We start from the raw sequence: 19535 nt of genomic DNA, 5'->3' as shown, positions 1-19535 counted from the left end.
TGGGGGGGGGGGGTGTCACCCTGAAAGCAGAAACAGGGAGAGCTGGTCTTGTGGTGGTGAGCGTGGGTTGTAGGGCTGCATCTGTACGACTGCAGTTCCCAGGCTCAATTCTTGGCAGCATCTCCAGATGGCGCTGGGTGGTTAGCCTAGTTGGAGAAGAGCTGCCAGTCGATCCTGAGCTGGACGGACCAGTCCTTTGACTTCTTTTTGTTTCATGTCGCAGCAAGAGGGCAACCCTCCCAAATCCGTAGGTCCCCCGTGAACCTGCCAAACACTAAAATAATCTTCAGAACGCCTTTCCTGCTTTCAAAGGCTAGAGCAGGGCTGCACAACAGTTGCTGAACTACAGCCCCCATCATTCCCAGCCACAGTGGCCAGCAGTCAGGGATGATGGAGGTTGTAGTCCAGCCATCATTGGAGGGCCAAAGCTGTGCAGTCCTGGACGCCTTCCAGATTACACCCTGCAACGGGGTCAGGGCGAATCTCTGACGTGTGCTTCCACACTTCCTGCGATGTGACACTGCAGTCCCCATGCAGACAGCAGGCTGCCGTTCACATTGCCAATGCCTTGTTTCGGATTTAATCGTCGCGATATAGAGCTAGGATGTCGTATAGCCCTGCTGGGATACGAGCCTCCCTATCTCTGGCAATTTTTAAAAAACAACCTGAAAACACATCTCTTCAACCAAGCTTTCTCAGCTTTTTAAAACTTGTTTATAAATGGCTCTGATTATTGCTGTTTTACGATGTTTTTAATTGTTAATCATTGTTTTATGCTTTATGATGTTTATTTTAATTATTAACTTATTTTAATGGTGTTTTACTGTAAACTGCCCTGAGCCTTTTGGAAGGGTGGTATAAAAGTTTTTGTTATTATTATTATTATTATTAATATCCATCGTGAAAAAGTTGCTGTCTCTTTGAGTTGTTAGTTTCCGTCAGACTGCTGCTCCCTGGGCTGTTTCCGTTCCGAATGCGACTTGCCTGAATGGAGGCATTTTGCTGCCGTTGAGCAGCTAGTCTGGAAAGCGCCCTGGATGAGGTGAACAGCAACCCGTTTCCAGTGGTAGTGTCTGCATTCTGGAGTCGTTGTCTTGCAGCAGTTTCCCTGACACCAATCTGAGGGTGAACAGCTCAGCTCTTGCCGGTGGGCTTCTCGGAGGCATCTCGACAGGATGCTGGCCGAGATAGGCCTTGGCCCTCATCCGGCAGGGCTTTTCTTATCTTCCTAAAGAGAGGCCAGTGCCTTTTGGGGGGAGGTAGAATGCGCCTCTGCTGGCCCCCAACTGCTTGCATGCTCCTAGTCCACAATACCCTGGGCCCCATCTGGCCACTCTAGGGCAGGAGCCCGTGCGACTTCTGCTCCACCCCTCCCTCGTCCAGGCGCTTCCCTCTTCCTCCTTGCAGGGCTGCTGCCGCCACCAGCCACCTGCACAGTGCATGCCCGCCAGGATGTATAGTGGAGCATGTAGTAGCCCCCTGGCCTCTCAGGTGCCGGCTGCTGTGAACGCTGGCAGGAGCAGACTCTCTTGCTGACATCGGCTCCCTGCCCCTCCAGCCTCTGCAGAAGTTTGATGCTGGAGGAAAGGGAGACAGTGCCAGTGAGCTGGGAAGCAAGAGAGAGAGGTGGGGGGGCTGTTGCAGGTCCGTTGCTCCCCCAACAGGAGCAGGTCTAGTCCACTCTCTTCGGCAGCTCTTTTTCCACTCCGAGGGAAACTGCCGGCTGCCCTCTCCTCTGCACTGGGAAGGGAGGAGGGGAGAGAGGGAAGGGGTGCATTAAAGCCCAGGCACTCAGTTAGGGTTAGGACCAACCCAGTCACTAGGCAATTGAAGCAGAGAGATGAAGCACCAGCTGGGATCAGAGTGCCAGGGGCCCCCCCAAAAAACAGACCAGATATCTAAATATGGTTTCAGAAACTGGGGCTGTAGACCCCAAGCAGCAGTTAGCGTGGAGAAGGTAGTAATCATTTCCCCCGAGCTCACGCACAATAACTCTCTTCATCCCGTTAACTTTCTAGCCTTTTGGTTGTTTTCAGTAATAGGATTAAGGTGGCATTAGAGGAGATTAGCTGCAGCAGGCAAGCGCCACAAGAGCTGCCACACTCCACCCACAGAGGCAAGGGCTGTTGGAAGGAGCCAGAGAAGGGAGATCTCTCTCTCAGCAGCCCTTCAGGGATGCCGCCCAACCAAAGACTTCTGATATTGCGTGAGGATGGCTGAGTCAATCAAATCTGAACAAACTGGCACTCGAATGCAGCAAGAATTCCGGGGTGGGAGTGGATCCAAAGAACTGCAAGTCGAAGGGAAAGAGCTGCAAGGACGACATGGCGAGGCCTGCCACAAGCGTTTAGGTAGGCTCAACAGCAATGCTCATGCTTCTGCTTCTGCAAGTAGCGAAAAAGCAAAGGAGGAGTAAGTGGCTGCAGAAAGATGTGTGTTTATTGCAGAATGCCCATGTGTTTCAAGTGATACGCTCTTCCTGAAGGGAAAATACAAAATAAGTGTTCCAAACAATATCTCTTCTCTTAGCATCCAAGTGTATTTTTTGGAACACTGTTATTATTATTATTTTTTTTTTAATTCCCCTGATGAAGAGCATATTGCTCAAAACGTGTTGGGATTCTGCAATCACACATGCATTTTTCTGCAACAACCTGCTATTCTTTCTCTTTGGCTCAGTTTTTGGAGCTTCCTGCCTCTTCTTCCTCTGCAAATAGAAGAGTTTTGGAATCAGCTCCACTTTTCCGATACTGCACTTTAAACGTAAAGTTGTGCCCTCGAGTTAGTGTCGAATCCTGGCGCCCACAAAGCCCTGTGGTTGTCTTTGGTAGAATACAGGAGGGGTTGACCATTGCCTCCTCCCGCACAGTATGAGATGACGCCTTTCAGCATCTTCCTATATCGCTGCTGCCCGATAGAGGGGTTTCCCATAGTCTGGGGAACATACCAGCGGGGAAGCCTCCCCAAACTCAGTAAGACTTCCTGCTAAATATATAGGATTGCATGACACCGATCTCATTGCGGGGTGGTGGTGGTGGTAGAAATGTTTTTGCTATTTTTTTTGCTAAAACATTTTAAATTGTTGTAATGTTTTAACTTTTACTATGTCATTTATTTTGTTTTAACTACTGTTTTAAGTTATTGTGGGTCATTTATTTTAACTAATGTTTTAGCTTTTTGTTTGCTTGTTGTATACTGCCCAGAGACGTGAGTTTTGGGCAGTACAGAAGTGTGCTAAATAAATAAATAAATAAATAAATAAAATCTGCATACTCTTGTAAATCTTTAAAGTTAGTAAAGTTGTGCCGTTGAGTCAGTGTCAACTCCTGGCGACCACAGAGCCATGTGGTTTTTCTTTGGTAGAATACAGGAGGGGTTGACCATTGCCTCCTCCTGCACAGTATGAGATGACGCCTTTCAGCATCTTCCTATATCGCTGCTGCCCGATAGAGGGGTTTCCCATAGTCTGGGGAACATACCAGCGGGGAAGCCTCCCCAAACTCAGTAAGACTTCCTGCTAAATATATAGGATTGCATGACACCGATCTCATTGCGGGGGGGTGGTGGGGGTGGGGGTAGAAATGTTTTTGCTATTTTTTTTGCTAAAACATTTTAAATTGTTGTAATGTTTTAACTTTTACTATGTCATTTATTTTGTTTTAACTACTGTTTTAAGTTATTGTGGGTCATTTATTTTAACTAATGTTTTAGCTTTTTGTTTGCTTGTTGTATACTGCCCAGAGATGTGAGTTTTGGGCAGTATAGAAGTGTGCTAAATAAATAAATAAATAAATAATATCTGCATACTCTTGTAAATCTTTAAAGTTAGTAAAATTGTGCCGTTGAGTCAGTGTCAACTCCTGGTGACCACAGAGCCATGTGGTTTTTCTTTGGTAGAATACAGGAGGGGTTGACCATTGCCATCTTCCGCACAGTGTGAGATGACACCTTTCAGCATCTTCCTATATCGCTGCTGCCCGATATTGGTGTTTCCCATAGTCTGGGCAACTGACTATGGAATCCCCAGCGGGGATTTGAACCAGTAATCTCTTGCTCCCTAGGCAAGTTACTTCCCGGCTGCGCCATCAGGTGGCTAGCAAGGACATAAAACAGCCCTTCTGGAAGGGCTCCTTTGGATCCAGCACAACATCTTCTGCATGGGAGAGAGGAAATACTCTTCCAAAATAGTGCCTGCCACCTATGAGCTTTGTAAGTACTTGTATTGAAGATAAGCAACATTTTTTAAAAAGTCTGCTGCCCAATTAATTGCGAGCACCATTTTAATGAATCAATCAAACAAGGCTTTTAAACCAATTAACTCAACCAACCAGCCCTATTACCTGTTGTTTTTACCATAACCTTGTTGATCCTTTTACTTGCTTCATTAAAAATGCACAAATGAAAGCCTTAAAGGCATCCTGGACAGTTCCTCCCTCCATTCTCCACGGGCAATGATGCTGAAAAAGCTCCTTATCAATATTGCCCCCCTCTCTCATCTTGTAACAAGTGGGCATTCAGCTGCCATGGCTTATACATTATGCTGATCTTTGGTCTTCAGATAAACCATCAGCACTGTATCTATCTTTACTGCTTCTAGTTCTGAAATCATCCCTGGTGTAACTAAAAAGAAATCTATTCTTGAATAAGACTCACGTGTATTAGAATAAAACATGTAGACTCTAGTATTGCTATGGAAATATTCCCCGATATCTGATGTTATTTCTTTAAATCCGCCTAAAATAAGCCTTCCAGAGAATCCTTGTGGAAACATTCTCATTTGTGCCACATCCTACTGCCGTCAGCCGTTAAAATGCCTGCCAAAATAATCTGTCTCTATTGCCACCATTACTTCTTTGTAAAATAGTGACTGAGCATTAGTTGGGCCATAGTGGCTAACCACTGCAATTTCCTGTCCCTCTAACGTTCATGTTAAAATCAAGCATCTCTACCATTCCTATCGTCTTTCCTATTTTTAAATGGACAAATAAACCATTATTTATAATACATCTTTCTTGCTTATCTGATTACAAGCAGTGAAGATGTCACCCAATTTCAGCCCATGAACTTTGTCGTTCCTGGGTGTCATTTCTCCACCTCCAGAATGATATACTGTATTTTGGAATGTAAATAGATGTGAACGAAATCCAATCCCCAGTTCCCTTAAATACTGTTGAGCACTTTACCCTAAAGCTTCAGCCACAGGCCACCGTTCTGAGCGCATTCCTATACCTCGGGATGTTTGTGGGTTCTTCCATTTACTTGCCAATTCAAATCTTCCTTCTTGGAGCAATAAAAAGCCTCCGTGTGCCTGTATGTTTCCCCAGTCGGGGCAAAGAGCAGTTTATATTGGAACGGCAGTCTTCACCAAGCAAACAAACACACTGGAGTGCTCAGCCGTGATCCCGATCATGTAATCCTGCAGTTCTGAGCCATGATCCCGATCCAAACATGTGGGCAGCTCCAGCCACAGGTTCCTACGTGACCTCTAGTTGAGCCCTTCACATTCACAGAGCACCTTAAGGGTGTTCCAAGCTCTTTCCAAACATCCTCTCAAGAGTCCTTACGACAACCCAGTAAAGGCAGACGGAGAGGAGACAGGTATGATTGTCCTCAGACTGTGGACTGAGAGCCAAGGGGCAGCAAGAATGGCTTGCTTAATTAAGGCCCCCCAGGAAACCCACAGCAGCAGCAGCAGCAGCAGCACTGGACTCAAGGGCTTCTTCTCTCAGCCAGTGCTTCTCTAGGCACCACATGGCACTCAACCTGCCCCTCCTGCTCCATCAGGCGGTGTTGCCTCTTCTTCCGCCTGCCACGTTCTCTTCACGTTCATTCTTCAGAAATCCATCCCTCGGTCTTCTTGGTTACCTGTCTAGGCCTGGGAAGGAGACGGCGGAAGTGGGGGCGGGCAAACAGCATCCAGAGACTTCTCTGCAGCAAGCTTTAGGGGCAGACGGGGCTTCTTGTCTGTATCACACACCAACCTCCAGCCTCCCTCCTTCCAGCCAGAAAGTCCTTTCCCTGGGCCGTCTCAGCCACGGTCTTTGCCAGAGGCTGCTGCGCGAGTTTCATAACAACAACAACAAAGGATCTTGTGATCATGTTGGGGGCAAGTTGGAGGAAGCCAAGGAGGCCGGACTCCCAGCTGCCTTGCAACTAGTTTTCAAAACATGCAAACCGATCCAGGTCAATTGATGCCAGAGGCTCCTGTGCACTTGAGAGCAATTACAAGAGGTTTCCTGTACCCAGAGGCTTTCCAGATTCATTAGCACATTAGATTTGCTGCGATCAGAAGCAAGGCGCTGCAGTGCAAATGTACAGCACGTGGGATGTTAGCTGCACACGCTCAGGGGATCAAGGGGGAGGGCTTGTCCCGTTGAAAACAAAGTCATTTGCTGCTGCTGCTGCTGCTATTGCATAGTCTGCAAGCCAAGTGTGTCTCTGCCTGTAATGAAAGCCACATCCTGGGGTAGAAGCAGTGGATTTGGCATAAGAAGTCAGCACTGTTGGACTGGGAAGACCCAGGTTCAAATCCCCGTTCTGCCACAAAGCTCATGGGGCGAGTCTTAGGTGAGTAAGACTCAGCAGCCAGCATAGCGTAGTGGTTAGAGTGTTGGACCAGGGCCAGGAAGACCTGAGTTCGAATCCCCATTCAGCCATGAAGGTCACTGGGTGACTCTGGGCCAGTCGTGTATCTCTCAGCCTAACCTACCTCACAGGGTTGTTGTGAGGATAAAAATAACCAGGTACACCGCTCTGAGCTCCGAGGAAGAACGGGACAGAAGTGTAAAAATAAAGAAAGAAATGAAATGAAAGACACTGAGGTCATTCACACAATCAAAAACTGATCTACCTGGGGTTTTGGTAGCTGTGTGTGCTCCCAATTTTCGGTTTTATGGAAACAAGGTAGGAGGAGCTTTTCCTCCCATCTTTCCTCCACACAATACACCCAGGTTTTCCTCCTACCTTGCTTCCACACAACTGAAAAATGGGAGCACGCAAAGCTCCCAAACCTGGGTAGAATACAGTTTTTGACTGTGTGAATGACCTCGCTATTTTACAGGGTTGTTGTGAGAAGGACAGGGGAATAAATAATGTACATGGCCCTGAACTCCCTAGATGAAAGGCAGGGTTATAACAATTTGTGTGTGTGCGCAAAAGTGCAGAGTTGATAAGGGACACCACAAATTGCTGAATTCATTCATTCATTCATTCAATCAATCATTATTTCAGCCCACCAGCAGGAGTTGTCTTATTGTGATGTGACCAGATGAGCCAGCAAGCCCTGTGGGATCAGACCCACGTGGGTCCCTCTACCCAGCATCCTGCTTCTAACCTTGGGCAGCCACATGCATCTGAGAAGCCCACTTGAAGGGCAGGGAGGCCACAACCCTCCTCTGGGATGTGATGTGGGCGAAGCCCTGTGAGGGCATCACTCCTAGCATGGCCCTTTAAGAGACCCGCTATGCAACCCAAGCATGCAGGGGACAGCATGGGCTGCACAATGAACCCTGTGTGGCCTGTGGTGACTTAGCAGCCCCTCCTCTGCCCCGAAGAGGGTAGCCCACGACCAAATCCTGATCATTCATCCCAACATTCTGCAAGCAGGCTGTTGAGAGAAGAGCTCTTGGGAAGAAAGAGGGGCTACAATACAATAACGCAGGAACTTTCAACCCTGGGTCGCTAGCTGTGGTTGGATTACAACTCCCATCATCCCCTGCCATGCTAGCAGAGGGATGATGGAAGAACAACATCTGGGGACTCATGCTTGAAAACCGCCGAGATAAAGGAAAATAATTCCACATTGCTAGAATATAAGCAAACGACAGAGGGCTGGAAGTGTGAGATGCCTCTTTAGCAACAACAAACATCTCAGTTCTATGTGCAACAGTTCTTTTCCTTTATTCCTGTTGAGCTCTCAAATCCAATTATCCAGAGTCTTTAATGGTCTCCTCCTTGGAGGTGAAGTTGGCCCTTTTTAATTTTTATTTTTTTTAAAGGAAGCAACGTAGCAGGCCAAGTCCATATCCTAACCCCAACTGAGATGTAGGAAAGCTGCAGGACATCAAGTCAGAGCTCTGGTTCATCTAGCTCTGTATGGTCCACCCCAGGGGTTCTCAAACTCGGGTCCCCAGATGTTGTCGGCCTACAACTCCCATCATCCCCAGCCAAAATGGCCCCGGGGATCCAAGTTTGGTGCCCACTGACTGGCAACCACTCTCAAGGGCTTCAGGCAGAGGAGGGTCTTTCCCAGACCTACCTGGAGGATTGAACCTGGGACCTTCTGCATGCAAAGAGGTACTCTGTTACCAAGCTGCAGCCCTTCCCAGTGTATGCTGAGATACCTACAATTGTATGCCTGCTGAGGCCATCACTCCATGCCTGCAAACTGATTTCAGTGGGTGCAGCAGAAGGCAGATTTGTACAGCATGGCTGACAAGGGTGTGTGTGTGTGAGTGTGTGCATGTGTAGATTCGGAGCTTAAAATAAAAGGCAACAGAGGGTTGGCTCTGTAAGCAATCCTCTCTAAGACAAACTGTTATTGCAACACGGAGTCTGGCATCTGCTTGCTTTGAACTGGCCAAGGTTTCTTCAGTACATCAAATATTTCAGACTCTTGCAAGAGGATCATACGAGATGTTCATGAGGAATTAGTTATTAAAATGAGGCCTGTGTGATTGGCTACATCTACAGATCAAAGGTCTTTCTTTCTTTCTTTCTTTCTTTCTTTGAATTGTCTGTGTTATGAGTTTACTGTGAGTCAGAGCTGATATCATCCCCTTTCTTTCACATCCCAAATTTATAGTAGCTTCCCCCTCCTTGCAAACCCAAATTGAATGTGGGGTTGGTAGTTCTCGGCATGCTCTGCTCCAAAGCCAGGCAGAACGGCAAGCCTTCTTCTTGAAATATCTGCCCCATTACTTCATTTCTAGAGCCCTTAAGCTTCCAAAATGCTTCACAGTTGCCTTCAGCCTCATTATATCCTTGCAGTGCCAGGGTTGTGTGTCAGGTCCAAAGCCGTCCATCCCTTTTGGCCCACAGTTGTTAGATCAGCCAGCGATGTAATTGCTCTCACGCTCCCCTCAGAGTTGATTGTTACATATGATGGCTGAATGCGCGAACTGACCCACTCACTGGAAAGTATTGTGTCAGAGCGTTCATCATGTCCATTTGTGGCCCATTCACACATGCAGGTTGCTGTCATCTGAGATGAATACACATATGACGGACCTCCTTTGAAGAAGAAAAAAGTCACCATGTATAGATGAAAAATAAGCACAGAAATTGATTGCATGAATGTCCACTCTGAGCAGAGTTCAAATTTAAACTGATTTGATCAGAAGCATCTGCACCAAGGACAGCAGGGACCTGGTACACAAAACAGAGGAAGTTGTACGTGCAAAATAAAGTGACACCTTTTTGTAGAGGGTCAAAAGATTCCAGTCAATATTTACAATGGAGGGGAAAGTGTGTGAAGAAGACAGACATCCGAGATCCTTGAACACAGCCAACATACTTGCTGTGCAGAGACCAGATTTGCCTAGCTAGTGGTGGTCCTTCTCTTTAGCCTTTTCTCTTTATCTAATCCACCCTGCGAAAGAATGTCATCAGATCCTTGGTCAGCTGTTTTTAAAAACAGATTTCCTGCTTTTGATTTATTTGGAACATTTGCTAGGTGATCCAGCAGCTTGAAAAGAGAGGACAGTCTGGAGATGGATTCAATATAGCCTGACCTCTTCTAGGCAAGCAAAGATTGCTTCAGCAGATCACGAGCAGAAAAGTTACGACATCACAGAACAGCCTGGCTGGATCACAGCCAAGGCCCACCTGCTCCAGCATTCTGTTTCCCAAAGTGGTCCACCACAGGCAAGAGAGAAGGCCTCCCGAGGAGGCAGGGAAAGGCACTCCCAGGCAGCGTTTCAACCAACCACTGACTGGGAAACTTAGGAAGCTGAGTCAGACCATTGGTCCATCTAGCTCAGTATTGTCTACACAGACTGGCAGCAGCTTCTCCGAGGTTGCAGGCAGGAGTCTCTCGCAGCCATATCTTGGAGATGCTGCCAGGGAGGGAACTTGGAACCTTCTGCTCCTCCCAGAGCGGCCTCATCCCCTGAGGTGAAGATCTTACAGTGCTCACACCTCTAGTCTCCCATTCATATGCAACCAGGTCAGACCCTGCTTAGCTAAGGGGACAAGTCATGCTTGTTGCCACAAGACCAGCTCTCCTCTGGAAGCTCTGCAAGGACTGACTGGCCACGCTCCTATGTATGATGTCAGGTGTAGGGGGTTTGGCTTGGGGTGCACACACATTTGACAGTCACAGAGGGTGGGGGAGCCACTGGCGGGTCTACGTCCTCTCGCCAACCAAGTGCTCCCTACGACCAGCCTTCCCTCTAACAGGGATTCCCAGATGTCCACAGCAGTTTGGGACCAGGGTACTTGAAAGTCCACCTGCCTCCAGTTCTGCCCGGGGTTGTGCCCCCATTGGAAATTTGGTGGGTGGCAACATAGGAGAGGAGCCTTCTCGGTGCTAGCGCCTGGTCTGCGGAACTCTCGCCCCCTTGAGACCCTTCCAGCAAGCTTCCTTAAGCCTTCTTTCCTTCTACCAAGGAGTAAAACCCTCCTTGTTTCAACAAGCATTTGCCAGCTAGTCAACGGCTGTAATTCTACTGCTTTGTCTGTGCTGTTGACCAAGTTATTTTTATGAATTTTTATACTGTGTTTAAATTGTTAATTTTTGCACGTACGGTACACTGCTCTGTGCCCTTTCAAGTGAGAATGAAGAAGCCAGTGCTGTTGGCAGGATTTGCAAGCCCCATTACATAAGGCAGCAGCAGGGTTAGGCCTCCAGTTTCCACAAGGCACAGGAAAACCAGCACTGCATCCCAGGGACAGGGATCAAGGTACAAAGGGCATTTTTTTCACTTGCATACCGCCCAGACCTGCCTATAAATACAGCTCAGGCAGCCAGAAATGTGAGGTTCTTAAGCAAAGGGGCTGAAAGAAAACCAGCCAATCCTCCAGTTTTTCGAAGCAGGAAGGCCTGAGTGTGTGTGTGTCAGTTGGGGCAGTGTTCCAAGAGGCCACAGTTCTGCAGGGAAGCTCTGAGCCCCTCCATGTTTCAGCACTGCAAATCCTCAAAAAGAGGTGTTGGCAATGGCCTACCCAAAGTGGAATCCTACACATGGTGGCGGCGGCCAGTGTACACCGCTTGGGCCCCGTCCCAGTCCTGCTGGAAGGTGGCTGGGATGGCTAGGGGCATCTGTGCAGCCACCTGGCCTTGCAAGAGAGGCACAGGAGCGTTCCCAGACAGCAGGGTTTTCTGCGACGTTGCCCCCAAAACCTGATGCAAAAAGTGGATTTTTTGAACCCCGGATATAAATTGGGCTACACTCTAGCATGCAATGAAAAACCTGTATCATGTGTGAAATGCTCCCCGTCGGCTTGCAGGGTAAAGGTAAAGTGTGCCATCAAGTCGATTTCAATTCTTGGCGCCCACAGAGTTCTGTGGTTTTCTTGGGTAGAATACAGGAGGGGTTGACCATTGCCTTCCTCCCACACAGTATGAGATGATGCCTTTCAGCACCTTCCTATATCGCTGCCGCCCGATATAGTGCCAGCAGGGATTCGAACCGGCAACCTTCTGCTTGTTAGTCAAGCATTTCCCCGCCGTGCCACTTAAGGCAAATCCGGCCAATATGTGAACACCCCCCCCACTCCGGAGGAGACGCAAGCTAAAACCGGGTGTGAAAAACTTCCAGGCTGAGCAAGGAAAATGCAGAGCAAATGGAAGCTCAGGGGGCAGCAGCAACTGGCAATGCCCCGTCCTCACTGCAGGGAGAATTGGGCCGCAGGTTTCCCACTCCTCTGCACAGCAGCAGTGTTTCGTGGTGTGGTCCTTGCACAAGCGGGACTTGCAATAAAAGAGGCTGCAAAGCTTGGGTGTATGCTAACAGGCTCGCAACGGCTCGGCCCACGTTGTTCTGTAGCTGCCCTTTAAATATCAGCTCACGTAGCTGCTGGGTGCAGTGCCTGTTCCTCTGCATATCTGAAACCAAGTTTTAAAATAAGACCAGCTAACATGCCACTTGTTGGATCCAGAAGCCTTCTCGGTTTCCCAGCAGTGGCCAAGGCAGCGTGCAGAGCGGCTGCAGCCTGGCAAGTTCCCAAACAAGCCTGCTGGAGAAGGCCAGCTTCAGGCAGCTGCCAGGAGGCTTTAAGCCGAACCCAGCCGTACCTGACCGATGGCCACGGCTTCCCTAGGGTACCCTCACTGGGGGCCTGGGTGTTCCTAAGAAAACCAATGGCGCACCAGAACGAAAGGATGCAATTCATGCCAACTCGCATTCATCCACACAGTGTATTCTGACAGCAAGCTTTGGATTTTGCCATGTTTAAAACAACTCTTAAAAAGTCAGTAAAGACACATTTGTTCAGCCAGGCTTTTAGTTAGATTTACAGTTTTAATACTTTTAACTTGTTTTTAAGTTTTAAATTGTTTTAATGTTTAAATTTTGTTTTGATTGTGTTTTTATTTTGAACTGCCCAGAGATGTATGTTTTGGGTGGTATAGAAATTTGTTAAATAAATTAAAAAAATAGAATACCTTAAACTGAGGAAGCAATGAGAGAGGAAAAAATTGGATTAAGGTGCGGAATCTGGACTAACTGTGCATCCAGTCACAGGAGGTAACAGGGCTGTGCAGCCACTGCTTCCATGTCAATGAACTTGCAGTAGGGCCTGCCCCCCACCCCCCTGCACCGGCATGAGAGGGGGCGGGGGCGCTCACACTGCAGCCATCTCCACGCAGAGTGCAGGACCAACCAGGAAAGTGCACAAGGACACGGGGATGTGGGTGGGTGCGGAATGAAAGCAGGCACAGGTGTCTAGGGGCTGTCGTCACCCCAGCCCGCCCCCACCCGTGCTAGCCCCATGGGGACACTTTGATGCTGCTGTGTTCCCTGGGCGGCCATGAAGTTCCCTTGGGCAGCCTTGGGCTGCAAGTTAAGCACCATTTCTTAACACGGAGGTTCTTGAAGGCACAAACCACTCTGCCCAGGACAGACTAGAGGATTGGGGGGGCCCCAGGGGATGTGGAGGCTCTGGACTTCAGCCCCAAAGTCCAGGGGGAAGAGCACCTCTAGTTGCGAGGATAAAATGGGCAGGGGAGAGCTATGAATGCTCACTGAACTGCTTGGAAGAAGATCCGCCTAAACAAATGTAATAAATGCGACACAGCAAACCCATATGGGCACAACCAAGAGATGCCGTTTGGAAGAGGGGAGTGGAGAGGGGAGAAGCAGCAAGGGAGAGGGGTTGCTTAACCCCTTCCCCACATTTCTTCTGTGCCATTTCTCTGCCACAAAGCAGCTTCCAACACCTTCCCTTCTCCAACAAGGCCACTCACCAGAGCACCCTGCCTTGGCAAGCTGCGTCTGCTCACATGCTTCCCTTTTCACCCATTACCGTCCACATTCCCCTAGTTCCAGTTTGTTTCTCTCCCCTCGCATAGGAACAGAGGAAGCTGCCATAAACTGAGTCAGACCATCAGTCCATCTAGCTCAGTATTGTCCACACAGACTGGCAGCAGCTCCTCCAAGGTTGCAGGCAGCAGGAGTCTCTCTCAGCCCTGTTTTGGAGATGCTGCTGCCAGGGAGGGATCTTGGAACCTTCTGCTCTTCCCAGAGTGGCTCCATCCCCTCAGGGGGATATCTTATCCCCCAGTGCTTACACATGTAGTCTCCCATTTGTATGCAACCAGGGCAGATCCTGCCTAGCTAAGGGGACAAGTCATGCTTTCCTTCCCATTCCCTTTCCTTCCCGTTTCCTGCGCTTTGGGAATATGCAGCGTGACCCTATGAATGTCTACTGGGTTCCAATGAATTCAGTGACACTTACTCCAGAGTCAGCATGCACAGGATTACAGCCTTAGATGATAGGCCCCTCTGGGCAGGGGCCCTCCCTCTTTTGTGTGGAAGTGTCCCTGTTCATGGCTGGACCAATATCCTTGCCAAGAGAGAGACCCGGCAACCGGAAAGCAAGAAGAGCAGCTTTGGCTGCAGAAAGCCCTCTTGGTTGTGAAATATTTCTGCTGGGGGTGCTAGTCATTTGCTTGGCTAATCAGAATTTGACTGCCTCCCCCACATACAGGGAAGAGAGTCCTAGAGAGAGCATCCTTTCTATCGGCATCCCGATGAGTCAGAAAAGTGAGTGTAACTTCTGCCCAAGAAGCCCCTCTCCAGGGCAGCCAAGAGCACTTTCCTAAGAAGTGGAAGTCTGACCAAAACGGCAAGTCAGCTTTAAAAAATAAATAAAGGAGGACAGGTGCTTGCCCAGGAAGGTTCCCAGCAAGTGTACTGCACAGTTCCAGCCAAGCCAAGCCAGCTTCCATCCCCCTGTAAAGGGGAAGCAATAGGAGAAGAGAGCTGGTCTGGTGGTAGCAAGCATGACTTGTCCCCTTAGCTAAGCAGGGTCTGCCCTGGTTGCAAATGAATGGGAGACTAGAAGTGTGAGCACTGTCAGATTCTCACACCCTTAGGGGACGGAGCCGCTCTGGGAAGAGCAGAAGGTTCCAAGTTCCCTCCCTGGCAGCATCTCCAAGATAGGACTGAGAGAGACTCCTACCTGCAAACTTGGAGAAGCCGTTGCCAGTCTGGGTAGACAATACTGAGCTAGAAAGATCAGTGGTCTGACTCAGTATATGGCAGCTTCCTATGTTCCTAAGTAGCCAAGTTGCTGCATCAACCCCATTCATAAGAAGCAATCCTCTGTTTAAGTCCAAGCAAGGAGGCACCTACGAACAGCACCCACCCCAGGAGCCCCTTTCAAGCTTTCTTAATTGCACTGGGAAACAAGGTGAGCCCAGGGATTACTGGAGGACCTCCGAGCCAGGCAGGTGGAGAGGGGAATTGCCAGGAGCAGGAGCTCCCCTAGCAATGCTGCCTTCTGAACCTACACCCCATTTGGACAAAGCAGATCAAGGAGAGCTCAGCTCCCAGGCCAATCTTCCTTCTCCTACCCTCCCACAACTCTGTCTCTCTTTCGCTCTCTCATCAGGAGAGGTCAGCCTGAGGTTTTCCAGAGGCTGTTGGACTATAACTCCTATCAGCCCCAGTCGTGATAGCTGGAGAGCCCCTGGCTGGTCACCCCTGGATGAAATGCTTCTCTGCTCATGTTCTATTGCAAATGAGGCAGTACAGAAATGTAAGCAATCACGCTTGACTGCTCTCTGCAATGCACCTAAAGGCAAAGGTAAAGGTGTGCCATCGAGTCGGTGTGGACCCCTGGCACCCACAGAGCCCTGTGGTTGTCTTTTGGTAGAATACAGGAGGGGTTTAGCATTGCCTCCTCCCGCACAGTATGAGATGATGCCTTTCAGCACCTTCCTATAGCGCTGCTGCCCGATACAGGTGGTCCCCATAGTCTGGGAAACATACCAGCGGGGACCTGCTTGACCCCAAATCTGCATTTCATTCCCCAAATAAACATTCCCTTGACTATTGCTACCAAATCCTGCCTCTCTGCTTTGCCTTGCACTTTCCGGCACCTAAAAAGTCCTGACGGGGGGTGGGGTCTCGCAGGTCAGCAAGGACACACATTTAGGAACATACCACATCCATTAGTGCTGCTGCACAAATAGCGAGCTGTCACGTTGGTTATTAATATTACATTCTGAAGGAAAGGGCCTGGTTAGGAGACGCCGGCCTTGGGCAAGCTGTGTTTCTATTCCACACGGAAGAGAAGCCCCAGGGGACAGAGTAGGACCGGGCAGCCAGGCCTCGGCCCACATTCCCTCCTTCAAGCGATTTGGTGCCCTTGTGACAAGAGCAAAGGCTGCCCTCAAGGACTTCGGGGGCACTGTGCAAACACACAGCTGTGCGTTTACTTCCTGCACACGCCACAGCCAGCCTGCTTGTTTGGGACCCAACGCCGCCATGGTGCAGAGTAGATCAGCAAACAGTGTTGATCAAGGGCGAGGGGGCGGGGGGCGGAGAGACGACATCCAGCACACCTGCATCATGAGAGATGGTCACGGGGTGGATGACGTGCTGCTAGGAGCAAGGTGGCTGAATCGCAGACTCAAGGTGACCCCCATCCGCACACACACACACAGCACACTGTCCTCACTACGAGCTGGGCTTGTTAACACTTTCCATGCCCCTCCGTCCCGATGCCTCTCCTACCGACTGCACAACCTGGGACCAACAAGCGGAGCACAACCCACGAGCCAGAGATGGTGGCTTCCTAGGAGCTCAGCGCAGCAGTCCCCCTCACACTGCCGTCTGGGAGCTTGACTCAGCAATCCATTGAATCCAGCCCGATATACCACTGGCGCTCTGCATTCTAGGGATGTGCACGGAAGCGCGGCAGGGCGGTTCGACGGCGGCAGGGGTCTCCCTTTAAGAGCGGGGGGGGGGTGCACTTACCCCTCCTGCCGCTTCCCCCCCTGCTGGCGTCCGTGTTCATTAATGCCCATTGGGGCGGCAGCAAGCCTCCCCGTTGCCCTTGTCTTCTGGATAGGACTGGAAGTTGCCAACGCCCCTGCGCAGGCTGGCATGTCAGTGACTTCCAGTCATATCCGGAAGACGAGGGCAACAGGGAGGCTTGCTGCCGCCCCAATGGGCATTAATGAACATGGATGCTGGCAAGGGAAAAGCGGCGGGAGGGGTAAGTGCACCTTCCTCCGCTCTTAAAGGGAGACCTCCGCCACCTTCGAACCAGTGGAATCGCCAGTTCTTTGAACCAGTTTGGAGGCCCATAAAGGGCCTCCGAACCGGTTCCGTGTACATTCTTACTGCATTCAAAGCAGGGTGGATTTGATTTAAATCAAATTGATTTAAATCACGATTTAAATCACTAGCAGGGTGGATAAAAATAAAAAAAATCCGATTTAAATAAAAAAAATCCAATTTAAATAAAAAAATCCGATTTTTTGATTTAAATCGGATTTTTTTATTTTTATCCACCCTGCTAGTGATTTAAATCGTGATTTAAATCATGATTTAAATCAGTTTGATTTAAATCAAATCCACCCTGCTTCAAAGTAGCAGTTCAGCAGCTGCAAAGGCCTTCCCCAAGCCCACAGACAGCACTCCCAGCAGAGAGGAGAGCTGGTCTTGTGGTAGCAAGCATAACTTGTCCCCTTAGCTAAGCAGGGTCCACCCTGGTTGCATATGAAAGAGAGACTTGAAGTGTGAGCCCTGCAAGATATTCCCCTCAGGGGATGGAGCCGCTCTGAGAAGAGCAGAAGGTTCCAAGTTCCCTCCCTGGCTTCTCCAAGATAGAGCTGAGAGAGATTACTGCCTGCAACCTTGGAGAAGCCGCTGCCAGTCTGTGAAGACAATACAGAGCTAGATAGACCAATGGTCTGACTCAGTATATGGCAGCTTCCTATGTTCCTATGTTCCATGTTCTGTTCTGCATCAACTGGCTCCCAAAATGAGATCATGTCACGGATTATCAGACTTGGGTGCCCAGATATTGTTGGGACTATAACTCCCACAATTCCCAGCCACAACGTGGCTGGGGATGATGGGAGTTGTAGTCCAACAACATCTGGGGGACCAAACCCGAGAACCCCTAGCATAATGCACTGTTTGTAAGCATCCAATTAAATGGCTTGTGCCCTCCTGTACCTTGAGAACTACCTTCTTGCCCATGCCAGATCACAATCTCTGCTCTATCAAGGGGTGGGAGGAGGAAGCAGAGGCTCAACACTCATGCCCTCCACTGGAGGAACAGGGTCTTTAGAACAAGGCCCCTGCTAAATGAGCAGAGACATCTTCTAAAGTGGTGGTTCTCTTATATTTAGCAGGGGGAGAGCAACTGGCCCTATCCAGCCCCAGCACAGCATCCCTCTAGTGGCTGATGCTGGTGTGTCTACCTTATGTTTCTTTTTAGATTGTGAGCCGTTTGGGGACAGGTAAAGGTAAAGTGTGCTGTCAAGTCGATTTTGACTCCTGGTAGAACATAGGACTTCTTAGGGGCATAGGAAGCTGCCAGTCAGACCTGAGTCAGACCCTTGGTCTATCTAGCTCAGTATTGTCTGCACAGACTGGCAGCGGCTTCTCCAAGGTTGCAGGCAGGAATCTCTCACAGCCCTATCTTGGAGATGCTGCCAGGGAGGGAACTTGGAACCTTCTGCTCTTCTCAGAATGGCCCCATCCCGAGGGGAATCACTTAGAGTGCTCACACTTCTAGTCTCCCGTTCATATGCAACCAGGGCAGACCCTGTTTAGCTAAGGGGACAAGTCAGGCTTGCTACCACCAGACCAGCTCTCCTCTGGCGCCCACAGAGCCCTGTGGTTTTCTTGGGTAGAATACAGGAGGGGTTGACCATTGCCTCCTCCCACACAGTATGAGATGATGCCTTTCAGCATCTTCCTATATCGCTGCTGCCCGATATAGTACCAGCAGGGATTCGAACCCGCAGCCTTCTGCTTCTTAGGGGGCTATCTTATTTATGTATATTTTTCTGTGTAAACTGCTTTGAGAACTTTGGCTGAAGAGCGGTATATAAATATTCATAGTAGTAGCAGATCGCTTGGTCAAACTGCTTGGAAAAGCAAGGATGCTAAAGGACAGCTTAGAGCTCAGAGAGGCAGCCGGCCAAGGCATCCAGGGGCTGTGGGGCCCTGATCCAGCGTGCTACCCCCGTGCAACAACAGTCACCTCTCCCCTTGCAGAGGGGAAGCCACGTCTCCCTGATCCAGCCGCAACTCTCAGACCACACGGCAGCTCTCTAGCCCTTGTGGGGCAGGGCACTGCTAAATATAGGCCAGTGGGCCACTAGGCTCCCGGCCCCAGGAGCTCCGGAGCACTGCCTGTCTCTCGTTGGGATCAAATATAGTAATTGGAGCCTGCACATGAGCCGTCTTCACGCTGTTCCCTGAAGTCTTAAACAATTATAGTCCGATAGCGGGGGAAAGGCGGGTGGGGAGATTAGAGGGCTTCCAGACGCCGCAGCCCACCTATTAAAAACATTACAGTCATCCGACACTCGCGGCACCTAATTAGAATGAGCCGGGAGTCTGAGAAGTGCTCGTCCCAAGATCCTGCACCGGATGAACAGGAATTATTGCCACCTGGCACGGCTTTGGGGCAAGTCCCATTCATTCCCGTGAAGGGGATGCCCTCAGTCAGTAGTGGCCAGTGGGACGGCCAGGCTTTCTCAACAGAAGGACAACACTTCTGTTGAGGCACAGGAGCTGGAGACCTCCATGTGGTGCAAGGACCAGCTCTGTGGCAATCAACCCCCGCTGACCCTAGCAACATCGGAAGCTGCCAGATACTGAGTCAGACCCTTGGTCCATCTAGCCCAGTATTGTCTTCACAGACTGGCAGCGGCTTCTCCAAGGTTGCAGGCAGGAGTCTCTCTCAGCCCTATCTCGGAGAGGCTGCCAGGGAGGGGACTGGGAACCTTCTGATGCTCTTCCCAGAGCGGCTCCATCCTTTAAGGGGAATACCTTACAGTGCTGCTCACACTTCTAGTCTCCCTTTCATATGCAACCAGGGCAGACCCTGCTTAGCTAAGGGGA

At 49.7% G+C, this 19535-nt stretch overlaps 1 protein-coding gene across 3 annotated transcripts in view; it reads right to left on the bottom strand.

Moving 5' to 3' along the window:
• Positions 1-19535, bottom strand: part of LOC128347000 (myogenesis-regulating glycosidase-like) — a 31754-nt gene that overhangs the window by 9169 nt on the left and 3050 nt on the right. Inside the window, exon 1 of one of the 3 annotated variants that reach the window (XM_053300927.1) lies at positions 5184-6013. The exons of 1 other annotated variant lie outside the window; for it this stretch is intronic. The gene's annotated coding sequence lies outside the window, so the exon portion shown is untranslated. Of the gene's footprint in view, positions 1-5183; positions 6014-19535 lie in introns of those variants that run through there. One more of the 3 variants, XM_053300928.1, reaches the window with a different exon arrangement.

This window comes from Hemicordylus capensis, chromosome 2 (assembly GCF_027244095.1).
Source record: "Hemicordylus capensis ecotype Gifberg chromosome 2, rHemCap1.1.pri, whole genome shotgun sequence".
Classification (NCBI taxonomy): Eukaryota; Metazoa; Chordata; class Lepidosauria; order Squamata; family Cordylidae; genus Hemicordylus; species Hemicordylus capensis.
The sequence above is the reverse complement of the archived record's forward strand: the minus strand, read 5'-3'. Positions and strand labels throughout refer to the sequence as shown.